The 13262-nt window shown below is 61.3% G+C and overlaps 1 protein-coding gene across 2 annotated transcripts in view; it reads left to right on the forward strand.

The window, feature by feature from the left end:
* Positions 1-424: 424 nt before the first annotated feature.
* SH3BP2 (SH3 domain binding protein 2) overlaps positions 425-13262 on the forward strand; it is a 35900-nt gene continuing 23062 nt past the window's right edge. Inside the window, exon 1 of one of the 2 annotated variants that reach the window (XM_047718673.1) lies at positions 425-553. The gene's annotated coding sequence lies outside the window, so the exon portion shown is untranslated. Of the gene's footprint in view, positions 554-10320; positions 10505-13262 lie in introns of those variants that run through there. The other variant, XM_047718674.1, reaches the window with a different exon arrangement.

The following is a 13262-nucleotide window of genomic DNA, read 5'->3' on the forward strand; positions in this document are numbered from 1 at the left end:
GCACCTCTCGATCAGAATCAGACACATGAGTCAGGGGTGGGGTCAAGGGAAGGGAAGCGCCTCCTCCTTCCTGCAGGATCAAGATCTCGGTGCTGGGGGCGGGCAGCGCCAGCTGCAGTAGGGCCACGGGTATCGCGGGAGGGTCCGGCACAAGAACAGAAACGCTACTCTTTCGTTTACTCGCTTCACTAGCCTGCATTTACTGAGCACCTACTGTGTGCTGTGCATGGACGGTGTGCCCACGCCCGAAGCGACTGCCTACCTTCTCCACCCCCGGAGCGGGATGGGGAAAGAAGGGGGGGTCCTCGCACCGCAAGGTCCCAAGCCCCGCCCCGCCGCGACCCCCAGCGGCGGAGCCAGCAGATGGGAGAGTGGCCCCGAGCCTGGGGAGGCAGGGCCAGGTTGGGGGGGCGGGGCGGGGTCAGACTGACGGGGCGGACTCGGGCGGCCGGAGCAGCCTGGCTGCCGGCCCCGCGGGCGGGAGCGCCTGGCGGCGGAGCCGCGAGCCGCCGCGAGCACACAGGGCTCGCGGGCCGGGAGCAGAGCCTCGCGGGTAAGGCCCGGGCGGGGTGCGATGGCGTCTTCCGGACTGGCTGGGGTCCCCGGGGCCAGCGTCCTCGGCGCCGCTGCCCGGGGAAGCGTGCGGGTTCGGGGGAGCGCTCGGTGTACCCCGCAGGCCTAGGGGTGGAGGGCGGTTGCGTCCGGTCTGTCCCGCGTCCCTCTTGTCTTTCGGCCCCCACCCTCCACCCCCGCTTCCCTAGGCCCCTGGGGCTCGCGGGCTGAAAACCTCCCACCTCCGTGCGACCCACAGGACGGGGTCTCTGAGGGCTCCGAGCGGGAAGTTTCCTCCCACCTCCTCCTGGTAATCCAAACTTTCCTTCCCTCAGCCGCTCAACAAAGGTAGGAGGACAGCTACCTGCCTGTAGGAGCTGATTCACACTGAAGTGTGAGTGACTGAGAGCCCCGCGGCCCTGGGAGAGTCTGCGAGTGTTATTTGGGGGAGCAGTGAGTGTCAGAGAGTCAGAGGGGAGGGCAGAGTGGATGGGAGAATTTGGGATTGGGGACAGCCTCTGGCATGTGGGCTGGGTCCCTCCCAGCAGCCCAGCTCTTTCCTGCTGCCCTGGACCTTGCTTCCCCTGGTGAGTGGTACTGACAGTGTGTTTCCTCTGAGAGTGCTGAGGGACAGAGTCCTGCTGCCATGTGTCAGCCTGGAGCTTGCCCTCTCTGCCACCCTCTGACCACGAGTGCCTCACCTCCTCTCTGCCTTCATTTGTTCATCTGCTGAGGCTGGTGATGTCTGTGCCTGTGGCCAGATGGCCACACTGAGGAAAATGTCCCCGAAGTGACCCTGGTCCTGGCCTGGGCTCTCTGTGGGACCGTTAGGGTGCCCGAGGGCGTGACACACACGTGAACTTGCTCAGGAAGCATTGTAGCCAGTCCCTGGCACAAAGGGGGCTCCGGGGATGTTCCTTGCAGTGATGGCGATGATGATGAAATGGGTAGAACTTTTTCTCAATGGTCAGAGGTCCAAGGGGACATGGCAAATCCTGGAGTGGGAGCAGGATTCCTGGTTCGTGTCCAGCTCAACACTGACTCTGTGTGACCCTGAATCAGTCCCCTGTCCTCTCTGGACCAGGGTCTCCAGAAGCAGAGGAGGGGGCTGGGATCCATCTCCTTCTGGAATCCCTTGCCACTGTGTCCTCTACCCAGGACACCCACGCAGGGGACCCCTGGGAGCCGGGGCTCCACTCCAGGTGGGCCAGGGGGCCAGGATGGTGGCTCTGGGGAGGGGGGGTAAAGACTGCTGAATTCCCCTTCCCTACCCCCACTGCCCTGTAACTTGGCTCTGGGTTCCATACTGGAGTACACCCAGGGCAGAGGGAGCAGGAGGAAGGGTGGAGAGATGGTCTAGGCCAGTCCCTGTCAGCTCTCTGGGAAGAGGAGTGATGATGGGGTCCTGGCCGTTTCAGGGAGTCCCTCAGGCCTACAGAGTCAGGAAGGAACCCACCAAGGAGGCTGGCCTGGGACAGACAGAAGGCGAGTGGGGATGCAAACCTGCTTTGGCCCTTCTTGCTCACATGGACAGAGGGAAGCGAGGTGCTGAGTTAGGCCTTGCTATCTGTCCGCTGATATGGATGCAGGCGGCATGCGGCCCTACAGAGTGGGGGACTGAGGAAATAGAGAGGTGCTGTGGCCCAGCTTGGTCATAGAGGGGCTGGGTCCTGCGTTTGAAGTTGGCCGCCCCCACTCACCAGCTGTATGATCTTGGCTAGGATATCTCTCGCTGCTAAGTCTTGGTTTCCTTATCTGTAACCTGTGGTAGTGAGCCTCCACCCTTTATGGGGGGTGATGAATATCCAAGGGGCTGGTGACAGCTGGGCCACCTCTGCTTGGGAGTTGGAGGGGTGCTGGCACAGAGTCCTGCGGCGAAGGGCCAGCTCCTAGTCTCCACCCGCTAGGGTCTTGTGGCAAAGGCCTGAGTCTGTCCGGAGTGGTCAGGGTTGGGAACCGCTTGGGTGCTCCTGGCTTCTGTTCTTAAAACTCTGTGGTGAGATGTCCAGGCTCGGGGACCTAAGTCAGTTCCAGGCACAGGTGGTCCTTAAATAACCCCAGGTAGTGGGACCTGGCTGAGCAGCCTGGCTGGGCAGCCTTGCTGGGGGAGGTGGGCTGCGGGTGTCCTGGCAAAGCAGGGTTTGCAGTCAGGAGGAAGGCTGCTTTCTGAGCCACGGTGACCACCATGGAGGCAGGGACAGACTGCGCCAGAGGCCAGCAGCGAGGAGGGTGGCAGACCAGTCTAACCAGAGTGGCCTGGTGTGCGTCGGGTAAGGTGAGGACATGGGTGGGGCAATGGGGGCAGTGGGTGAAAGGGCAGAGGGGCCAGCGAGGCAGGGGGAGGGGCTCTCAGAATGCCAAAGTCCTCCCCCAGGGTTGGTGGCCTCTGTCCAGAAGGCCTCTGGCTATCTCCAGTGGCCCTGCCCAGGCATTCACTGGCTGTAGGCCCCCTCGTCCCAGGGGTGGTGGGGAAAACATTCTGGGCTCTGTGTAGCCTCGGGAGGGCAGGCCTGGCTTTGCTGCCCCAACTCCTCCTCCTCACCCCCTGCAGGCCCACGTGTGGGAGGACAGACAGGGGGTTGCCAGACAGACGGATGGAGTTGCTTCTCAGCCTCCTTCAGGAATCATCCTTCCTTCCTGATCCTCAGATGGTGGGAGCCGCTGGCTCGGGGTCACACTGATGGTTTTGGCCTTGGGCGCCAGGCTCCACCAGCTGCCCCTGAACCCTAGGAGCCATACAAGTGCAAGGCCAGGCCCGGCTGGCTCTCCTTGGGGAGGACCCTCACTGTGATTGAGGTGACAAAGGTCTCCCCCTTCCGTCTTCCCAGGCACCAGAGATTCTGAGGTTCCCACCCTGAAGCCACCTGAATGGTCAGCCCGTTCTGGAACCTGCTGGTGGGACTAGTGTTTCCTTCACCCCTGGTCCAGGGTCCAGTGCGGACTGACCCTTGGTCCACGTGGGCTGGGCCTGCTGGGTTCCAGCACTCTCTGCCAGCTGGTCTCCTAGAACTATGCAAGCTTGCTTGGTCACCAGGGGCAGTGTCCTGGGGTGGTCAGTGGGACCCGGGGAGCTGGCATGGCACCCTTGTGGTATCCACACCCCTGTCCCCTGCAGCCACACTCCAATTCTGAGAAGTGCCCTCTGTTTCCTTGTGAATCAGATGTTTATTGTGCTCTTACCAGGCCCAGGGTGGGGATGGCCTGCTGCCAAGCAGGCCTGTTCCAGGCCACTGGGTGGGGTGTGGGTGCCTGCCTGCTGGAGCCTGCAGAGGGAGTGAGGTCCTGCCCCAGGGTCGGTGGGACTGATGCCTGACAGCCCCGCGCGGAGGTGTGTGTGCGGTGATGGTGTGAGCTCCCCCAGGTGGGGGGCTGAGCTGCCCGGCAGGCTTCCGGGAGGACGAGGGTGCTTCTCAGGGCTGGCAGAGATCAGGAAGCAGAGGGGAGCCTCCTTCCCTGCACAGAAGCGGCCTCTGATTATCTCTAGGCTTTAGTTCCTTCCTTGTGAAACCAGTGCTAACTGCTGGCATCCTTGGGAAAAGCACAGGAGATGCTGGCCAGGAGCCCTCCCTATGGGGCCCCATGGAGGCTGTGCCCCCAGGCCCAGGGGGCCCTGTGCCAATTGGATCCTGCAGCTCCATTTTGAGGATATCCTTCCTTTGGCCTTGGCTGAAACGATGTTGTAATCCAGCATCCCTGCTCGTAGGCTCGGAGGGCCATGTGTCCTCACACGCTCAGCTGCCCTTGGGGCCCCACCCACTGCCCTGAGCTCTGGGAAGAGCCAGTTAAGCCCCTAGCCCTCACGGCTAGCTGTTTCCAGCAAAGCAGGGAAAGGTCAGAGGTCGACCTTGGGGCCCCAAACGCCAGGATGAGGCCTTGCTTTGGCCCCACACTCCACTTGGGGCTCTGGCCAGGGGCCTGGGCCTTTGCCACCCTTTGCCAGCTCCTGCCTCTGGAGCAGAGTTGGACGCCTTTCAGAACGGACTGCCTCCCAGCCCTCTGCCAGGTGCTCTGGGTACCAGGCCGGGGCTGAGCGTGGGCCTCTGAAGTAGACAGACCCACAGGTTGGAGGGCAAGACTCACAGGCAGACAGACGCCACAAGGAGCAGCTCAGCCCTTGGCCCACCCTGCCCTCCCCCCCCCCCCCCCCCCCCCCCGCCATGCAGTCTATTCCCTGGTCAGCACGTTTACCTCTCTGCCCCTACCATGCAGCTGTGAACTCTTGAAGGACAGGGCCGTGTCTGAATGCCAGGGCCCACATAGACCTGGCCCAGAGGAGGGTGAGGGTGCACGTGGGCCCTCCCAGCGGGAAGTCCTACTTCGGAATATCCAGAAACTCCCAAAGGCCTGAAACACCACAGGCAGGTGGCACCGGGCAGGGCTGGGCCCTCTTTGAACTTGGCTTGTTAAGACCTGCCCACATTTAACTGTCTGCTCAGTGTCTGAGACAAATGCACTCCGTCATTTTGGAAGGCCTTGGCCACCCAGCATGGCAGAGTCGCCGATCAGATAATCATGCTTGTTGTGCCACAGCCTTGCTGAAAGGTTCCCGTTATAATCCCGTAGCCCAGCTAGCCAGCCTGCCCCCGCCGTGGGGTCCCGATGCTCCTAGTGGCCCCAGCATGGGACAGATGGGAGACTGGGGTGGAGTGTTCTTGGGGCTCCACTGGAAATGTGGCTTGCCTTCCTAGAGGCATATGTTAGGGCCAAGATTGGAGCCAGCCTGGGCTCCACAGACCCGCAGGCCATTGTGGCAACCTGGTCTTTGGGCCCAGGGAGCCAGTCCCCGAGGTGGAGTTGGATGGCTGTCCATAGGAGGGCGGTGAGGAAGGACCCAGAAACCCCGAACAGACAGGTGTGAGGAGGACAGCCATGTCTCAGAGCGGGAGGGAGGTGTGGCAGGAAACTCCGTGCCTACCTTGCCTCCTGAAGAACATCCCTCCCTCACCCAGCTCCTTCCTCTCCTTCTAGTTGGGGCCAAAAAGGGATAAGCAGTTGGTGCTGACTCCCTGGGTTTCCGGGTGGCTGGGCAGACACAGCACTGGAAGCCAGGCTCTGGCACGCAGGTCATCGGTCAGCTAGGTGGACAGAGGGGCTGCGTCTCCTACCCCTCAGCCTAGGATGGGACATGGCTTCCTGCTGCCGTCACGGTCAGGCCTAAATCTTCCAGGAATGCAGGGTGGCCGCTTGGTGCTGGGCAGGGCGCTTGGTAGTGACCTGGCTGGGAGAGGGCCTCAGGGCCCCCACCGGTGGTGTCAGACCACCAAGGCCTCCTGCTGAGCCGCCCAGCTCTTCTCAGAGCTGACGATGCTAGGCCCTAGAGGCACAGGCTACAGCTGTCGGCACCCTGCCCGAAACCCTATCCTAGGACCTTATCTGTGTCAGGGGTCCACACAGCCCTCTTCCCCTTTGCCTCCTATCTTCTCCCAAGTCCTGCTCAGGGAGGAAATGCTCCTCTGGGAGGCCGTACAGTGACACTGCTGCCTGGTGTGGGCCAGGGCTAGGGTCCCCAGTGCCGGCTCCTTGCCACACCAAGCTAAGGAGGGTCATACCTGGGCCTTCTGGCAGGGATCTGTCTCTGGTCTGGTGATGGGGTGCAGGGAGAGTCCCAGGCCGGGAGCAGGCCCCCGGTGCTGCCCACCAGGGCCTCAGCTCCAGGGGTCCACAATGTAGTGAGGAATGGAGTCTGCCATCTCTGAGACCTGACCCATTCAGGGGTCCTGGGCACCTGGTCTCAGAAGCTTTGCCCCCTGGGGCAGGGACTCTCTGAGACCAGTCTTCCCATTTTCCTGAGACTGTGACCAGAGGGTACAAAGTTGTGGTCGGGGGGGAGCCGTGCCCACCGCGGGGCAGGAAGCTGCTGGGGAAGGAAGAGGGTTGAGAAAGAGACGCCCCTCCCGCGCTGAGCTTCCCCACAGCTGGGCACTGTGGGGCCGCTCTTTGGGGGCTGGGTCTTGGGAAGCCCAAGCCATGGCCTCCGAGTTGAGCCGTGCACCCCTCAGAGACCTGCACGGAGCCCTCCGGGGTGCCTGCCCCCTGGTCCTGGCCCTGCTGGTGGGCAACACCCACGATTGGCACGGGAGGTGCCGTGGGGGGCACCCATGGTGGGGCCTCCGTGAGGTGGGAGAGCAGGAAGGGGACAGGAGGGGCCAGGCCAAGGGTCCCACGCAGTATTGGTGTGCAAGCTCTAAAGGAGAGGCCTGGAGAAGGCAGAGGGAATGCAGAGGTCAGGCCCCGGGGCTTGGGAGGGTTGAGAGCAGGGCTTGTTATTTATTTTTTTTTTAAAGATTTTATTTGTTTATTTGTCAGAGAGAGAGAGCGCGCGAGAGAGCTAGCACAGGCAGACAGAGAGGCAGGCAGAGGCAGAGGCAGAGGGAGAAGCAGCCTCCCTGCTGAGCAAGGAGCCCAATGTGGGACTCGATCCTGGGACACTGGGATCATGACCTGAGCCGAAGGCAGCCGCTTAACCCACTGAGCCACCCAGGCGTCCCAGGGCTTGGTTTCTATTTTCAAAGTTCACTGGGGTCTGGAGACCCTCCCACAGACTCCCGGCTCCCTGCAGCCATGGCTATGAGGAAGCGTGTGTGGGGGCGGTTAGACCTGCAGAAGGGCTAGGTGCGTGGTGGGGATAGGGGTCTGCTGACCCCCTGCTGAGGGACCCCTGGGGCTGCGGGTGAGGCCACCCTGGTAAGCCTGGGGTAGCCCTGGAGCCTGGGGTACTGACCACACCCCACCCCCACCCCAGTCTCCTTTGCCAGCCTTTCTGGCCCACAGTGGTGTGAGCCCATGGCTGTCTCCCTAGGGAAAGGGAGGGTGTTCCTGTAGCACTCGGCCCCCCCTGCTGTACCTCCTACCCCTCAGTGCAGGCTGCCCCAGAGTCCTGGCAGCTTTTCTGCCAGGAGGAGGCCTTGGGTGCTGGCACGCGACAGCCTGGTTCCTGGCTCTGCCGACGAGTGGAAGCCTCCGTGCCTGAGTGCTAGAGCAGAGTGTCTGCTCTGTCCACCACGAGGGGCAGGGCGAGGCACGCACTTGGCCTGTGGGGATCTGGTGAAGCTTTCCAAGGCTCTTGGGCAGGAGCTAGGATGCAGAGGAGGCAGGCAGCCTGGGAGAGCTCTAGCTGTGGGCTCATACAGGTCTGGGTGCCTGGCTGGAGACTTCCACGCCTCAGGAAGGACCTGGCCCTGGGCAGCAGCGGGGTGAGCACCCACCAGAGGCCCTCTTTTCTAGCCCTGCTGGCTCTGAGAACCCCCAGCCTGACTGTGGGGCATTAGGGAGTGCCTTGGGGTGATCTGAGCTGGGGCTGAAGACCAGGCAGGAGTTTGTCAGGTAGAGATAGTGAGAGGAGGTCAGGGAAGGCTGCATGAAGTGTGCAGTGTGGTGGAGCACCAGGTGGGTAAGGACCTTGAACTTGACCCTGACTATAGTCACCTTTGAGAACCTGCCCTCTGCCGTGGCTGGGACATGGACTTAGAGCCAGAAGGGGGAATGGGAGGGTGGGCCTGGGGTGCAGGATCTCACAGGACAACTGGCCTTGGAAAGGGGACAATGTGGAGGACAGCAGGATGGCTGGGTGGAGATCCCTCTGATGGAGGCCTAGATCGCACTAGGCGGGGGAGACTGGGGACGGACCCCTTTTCCCGCCAATCTGGGGCCCCCGCCAGAACTTTTTCCTCCCTGGGCCTCTGAACAATGGGGCAGTGTGAGGGCGCCTGGGAACAGTCCAGTTCCCCCGTGGGCCTGTGCTGAGGGGCGGACAGGAGCCAGCAGCCATGAGTCATCTTGTCCAGCGCCCAGGCCCTGGGGTTCCCAAGGCGGAGGAGGAACATGCTGCTCTCAGTTCCTCTGCTGGGGGGGTGGGGAGGTAGGGAGGGGACTGGCCTGATCCTCCTTCCCTCTTTTGCCCCTCTCTCTTTCCTCTTCCTGTGTCCTCTCTCCAGATCCTCCCTTCTGGGCCTGTCCCTGTCTCCCTGTCTCTGTCCAGGGGCCCAGGCCTGGGAGTGGTTGCAGCCTGTCTCCGCCCCCGGCCCTGTCCATGGCAGCCTGGGTCAGGGGGCTAGCCTGTCACCATGGTGCCCCCCTCTCTGGGCCTGTGCGCAACCCCAGGAGGTAGCCAGTGAGTGGGCAAGACCCCGCCCAGGTGGGACACCTCCCGAGGCCACTGAGTAAAATGTGACCAAAAGCAGAAGACTGTGCAGTGAGATAAAAAACTCAGTCAAAACTAATCAATAGTGTCAAAGACAAAAGTGATCTGAAAACAGCTTAGAAACATTAGCATTCAGGATATAAGGATAACAGCAAGTGGATTAAAACAGAAGATCTCACTGGGAAAGGCTGCAAAGAGCAGGAGGAGGGAAGGGACTCTCATGTGGACCCCTGGGGCTGGGTTCTGGCCTGGGGCAGGGGGAGCGAGAGGCCAGAACCCCATTGGACAGATGGTGAACTGGGGTTCCTGGTGAGGGAGGGCTCCAGGGACCCACAGTGGTCAGACCCCCAGTCAGAGGATCCAGATTGGGGGCTACACCACCTGCCTCCCTGGGCCCTAGTGTTCTTTGCCCTGACCGAGGAACCCTGCCCCGCTGAAGGGTAAAGGGCTGAGGAGTGCCATGGTTTCCTCCTGTGTGGCAGGAAAGATACTAACGAGATGAGTAGGGGGACAGATGGCAGAGAAGCCGAGGCCGCTGACCGCTGCAGGGTCTCAGCTGTGTCCCTGGTGGCCTAGCCCTAGATGCCTTGGCAAGTGGCTGCCATTGTGGAGGGCTGGTGCAGCTGCCTTGGCCTGGGCGGGGCACACAGCAGGGGTTTATAGGGTGTAAGCATCATGGCTGACCTCTGGCTCCTGCGAGGAGCAGTGTGGCTGGATCTCTCTGGCCGCCTCCTCTACCCGCTTCCAACCCTAGCATAAGCTTCATGGCCTCCGTATCCCCAGTGTTCCCTTTGTCATCTTGCCCTGGTGCTGAGATCTGGGCTAAGCTGAGACCCAGTGCTGGGCCTAGTGCCTATGTTAGGGTCCTTGTGAGCCATCTTCTTTGGTCCTCAGGGTGCCATTAGCAGCCAGTACATTTGGGGAATGAGGAAGTGAGGCTTAAGGTGTGAAGTGACTTGTACCAAGTCCCCAGTGCAGATAAATGAAGCTGGGACTGGAGCCTAGGCCTAAATGGGACCCTGGCCTGGAAGGTCTCCCTGGGGGCACATCTGAGACCTCATCCACACCCAGCTGAGCGGGTGGCCTTGATAAACAACTCTGCAATGAGCCTGCTTTTGTTCCTTCTGTGTGAAGGTGCATGCCTCCTCCTACCTCAACCCCAGGCCCTTTGCACAAGTTGCTTCCTGTCCGTGACACCCTCCATGTGATTTCCTTGCTTGGATCCTTCATGTGGAAGATTGCTCCCGGGATGTGCGGGCTGATGTGTCACTGTGTCTGGGTGGAATGCTTGTCACAGGAACGTGAGTCACAAGTGGCTGCCTCCCCAGCAGTTGGGAGCCCCGGATGGAGGGTGAGGCCAGCTTGGACCCTGGGGTGAAGGGTGCAGTGTTTACTGGCAGGGGTACCCTGACTGTTTCCCTCTGCCCCAGTATCAGAAGAACTTGGAGGCTGGGGGAATGCTATGTAGAGGAGGGACCAGACCCTGTGACCGCCACCCAGCCCAGCCCAGTGATGGACAACAACAGCAATCCTCTGGTCCTTCCTGCTGTGTTTTTTTAGCTCTCCAGTGGGGTTCCTTCATGGCTCTGTAGGAGACCCTCTTTCTAACGGAGATACTATTCCCGGAATACCTAACTGCCTTCATTGGAACCTCTGCTAGAGTGTGGACCTGTCTGTCCACACAGTGCTAGCATGGAGTGCCTGGCCTCAGCCCTGCTTGCACTTCTTAGCCCATCAGCTCTTGGGACAGCCCCGTTCCCCGTGGAGACTCTGAGGCCTCGGGCTCTTCTTCTTACCAGACCTCGTTCTGAGGTGAGCTCCAGACCCCTTCCGCTGTGGGAACTGGCAGTGGTGAGCAGGGCTGAGGGTGGGAGCTTGTGGCTGAGTGTCTCCTGGCTGGGCTCCCCTGGGCCTTGGACGTGAGTTGAAAACAAGCAGACTTGGAGCCCTTAAGGACAGGTCCCACAAGGACCTGCACCCCACATCTGTCCCAGCCCGTGTCCTGCAGCCTCCTGCCCAGAGCCCCGATACCACCTAGAGCCCCAGCTCTCTCCCAGTTGCCCTGTGGGCTGGTGCATTTTCTGCCCAGGTGGGACCCACTGTTCTTCCTGAGAGGAGGCTCTGGGGCTCCTGGTCCTCTGTCCCCTTAGAGCTAGCCTGGGCAGGAAGTGCCAGGCTGTGTGGTGTGGGTTCCACGGGCAGCACTAGCTGGGTGGCCACAATGAGTCTGGCTTAGCCTCTACTTCCTCACGAGGGAGAGCAGGGCAGTGTTTACCCTTGAGCAGCTTGGGGACCGAGTGGGCCGTGGAGCTGACGCATCAGTGCTGGGTAGACATTCCAGGCCCCCATCCTGGCCCCTTGGCTTGGTCTTCTGCAACAAGAGGGGACTACAGGAAGGAAAGCATCCCAGCCTTAATGACCCCCCGCCTTGGCCTCAGCAAGTGGGGTGTCTGTCCCCACGGGATGTGCGTGTGGGAGAGGTGTCCCCAGGAGGCTCGGGTCCTAAGGAGGCCAGCCTGGGGCTGGGAGCAGGAGCCAGGCCCTGTCTGGCTAGGGAGGCAGGCTAGCTTCCAGCACCAGAACCATCTTCTGGAGCCTTCTCCGCCCCACAGCAGGGCTTCTCACTTAGTGTAGAGAGTCAGTGTGGCATGACCTGAGCACCGTGGCCTGGGAAGGCCAGAGGTGGAGCAGGCTAGGTTTGGGGAAGTCTTACTCTCTGTTGGTTCCTCATCTGGCCAGAGGTTAACTTGTGTCTGACCTCAGAGGAGATGATCTCTCTGTTTCCGTGTCTCCTGACAGAGGTGCTCTGCAGGTCTTCTGGCCGACCACATCCCCTTGACCCCTGGGAAGGCAGCGGTGGCACTAGGCAGCCTTACCTGCCTCAGCGTGGCCCAGCGGGTTCTCGGGGTGTGAGGGGGCATGGTCTGACCCCACTTCTGCCTTGTCAGGGATGTGCACCAGGTTGGGAGAAGTCCCTCTGGGAGGGGTCCAGGCCCTGTTTGATGGGCGCCAAAACCCCAATACTGGGCACCTGTCATGAAGCCAGAGGCCCCCCGGCGTGCTTGAGACAAGACGAAGGGTTTAATTCAGCAGATGAGCCCTTGAACTAGGTGCCATGAAGACTCAGGGGTCCCTAGCCAGTCAGGGTAGGTTTGCAGGCGTTCATACAGAGAGATCACACCCCCGCCCCCCCTCCCTGCCCCACCTGCTTTGTGCCAGGCACCTCGCAGGAGATGAACACAGGGAGGGGCTGTCCTTGCCAGCTGCTGGAGAGAGAGATGAAGGGAGGGGCAGTCTTCCCTGGGCGCTGGGCAGGGGTCCCAGTGTAGCCGGAGGCGAGAGAGAGAGAGAGAGAGAGAGAGAGAGCGAGCGTATATGGGTGTGGGTGTGTGTGTGTGTGTGTGTGTGTGTGTGTTTGTTTGTGTGTGTTCGCTCCCACCACTACAGGAGTGCGACTGGGAATAGGGTCGGAGGTGGGCAAGGAGTCTGGAGTGCTCAAGGATCCAGACCCGTTGGGGTCGGGTGGGGAGGTGTCACCAGCTCTGAGGAGGACGGTTGGACAGAATGGTTCCCTTTCTAGCATGACCATGCTAACGGAGTTGCCAGCAAAAGGCCAGCGACCAGAGGCCCCTGAAGTGTCCCTCCTCACCAGCCATGCCAGGTGGTCCTCGGGACAACACTGCACGAGAGCCGTCAGCCCCACTCCTCAGAGGAGGAAGCGGAGGCTCAAAGTGGGCCACAAGTTTCGGAGTCCCTAGGGACACCTGTACAGTCTCTGCCATGCTCTCCTGCCTCCCCGGAGTTGCCGGGCAGCCCAGGAGGCCCTGGCATGGGCAGGACTGAGGGCCTGTCTTGGGGGTAGCACTCCTGGGTCAAGGCTGATGAGAGGCAGGCAGCCTCTGTGGGCAGCAGGCTGGGAACTTGGTGGGAGCGGGGGGGGGGCGCTGGGGACAGGGCCCACACATCAGCGCTCTGGAGAATTTTTTCTCAAGTGATTAAAAGGTGCAAACTTGTCTGTGTTTTGATGAACTGAAGTGTGATTCCTGACCCGCCTCTGTTGGCTCTCAGTCTGAGGCAGGAGTGTGGCTTTGGCTAGAGACAATGCCAGTTGGCACTTCCCCCAGACCCAGCCTGCCCCTCACTATGCCCACCATGCCCGCTGCCCAGCTTGGGAATGTTGGCAGGAGGCAGACACGCCTGACCTGGGAGAGAAGGACTCCGGGGTGCTACAGGGTCTTCTGTGGGGACACAGCTTGGGCGCCAAGTGTCCCAGAGCAGAAACCCCAGCCCTGCCCCTAGCTTGGCCCAGAAGCCCAGTGCCCATGTGGGCAGCTGGGCACGGGGCCTCTTTCTGTCCTTCCCTTCATTTCCTTTGCCCTTGGACACACGAGTGGCTGGACTGCTTCCTGCCTCTACCTTGGGTAGCCCTGAGAAACTCCTGGGGCCTGTCTTTCTGGAGACACTGGCAGGCTCTGATTGGTGACTTGCTCTGCGTTTCACAGTCATTGGTCTTGAACACCAGCTGCTTGTCAGTCGAAGGTCATCTCCCCAAGGAGAGGTCCTGGGCACA

Source organism: Lutra lutra, chromosome 2 (genome assembly GCF_902655055.1).
Source record: "Lutra lutra chromosome 2, mLutLut1.2, whole genome shotgun sequence".
In the NCBI taxonomy this organism is placed as follows: Eukaryota; Metazoa; Chordata; class Mammalia; order Carnivora; family Mustelidae; genus Lutra; species Lutra lutra.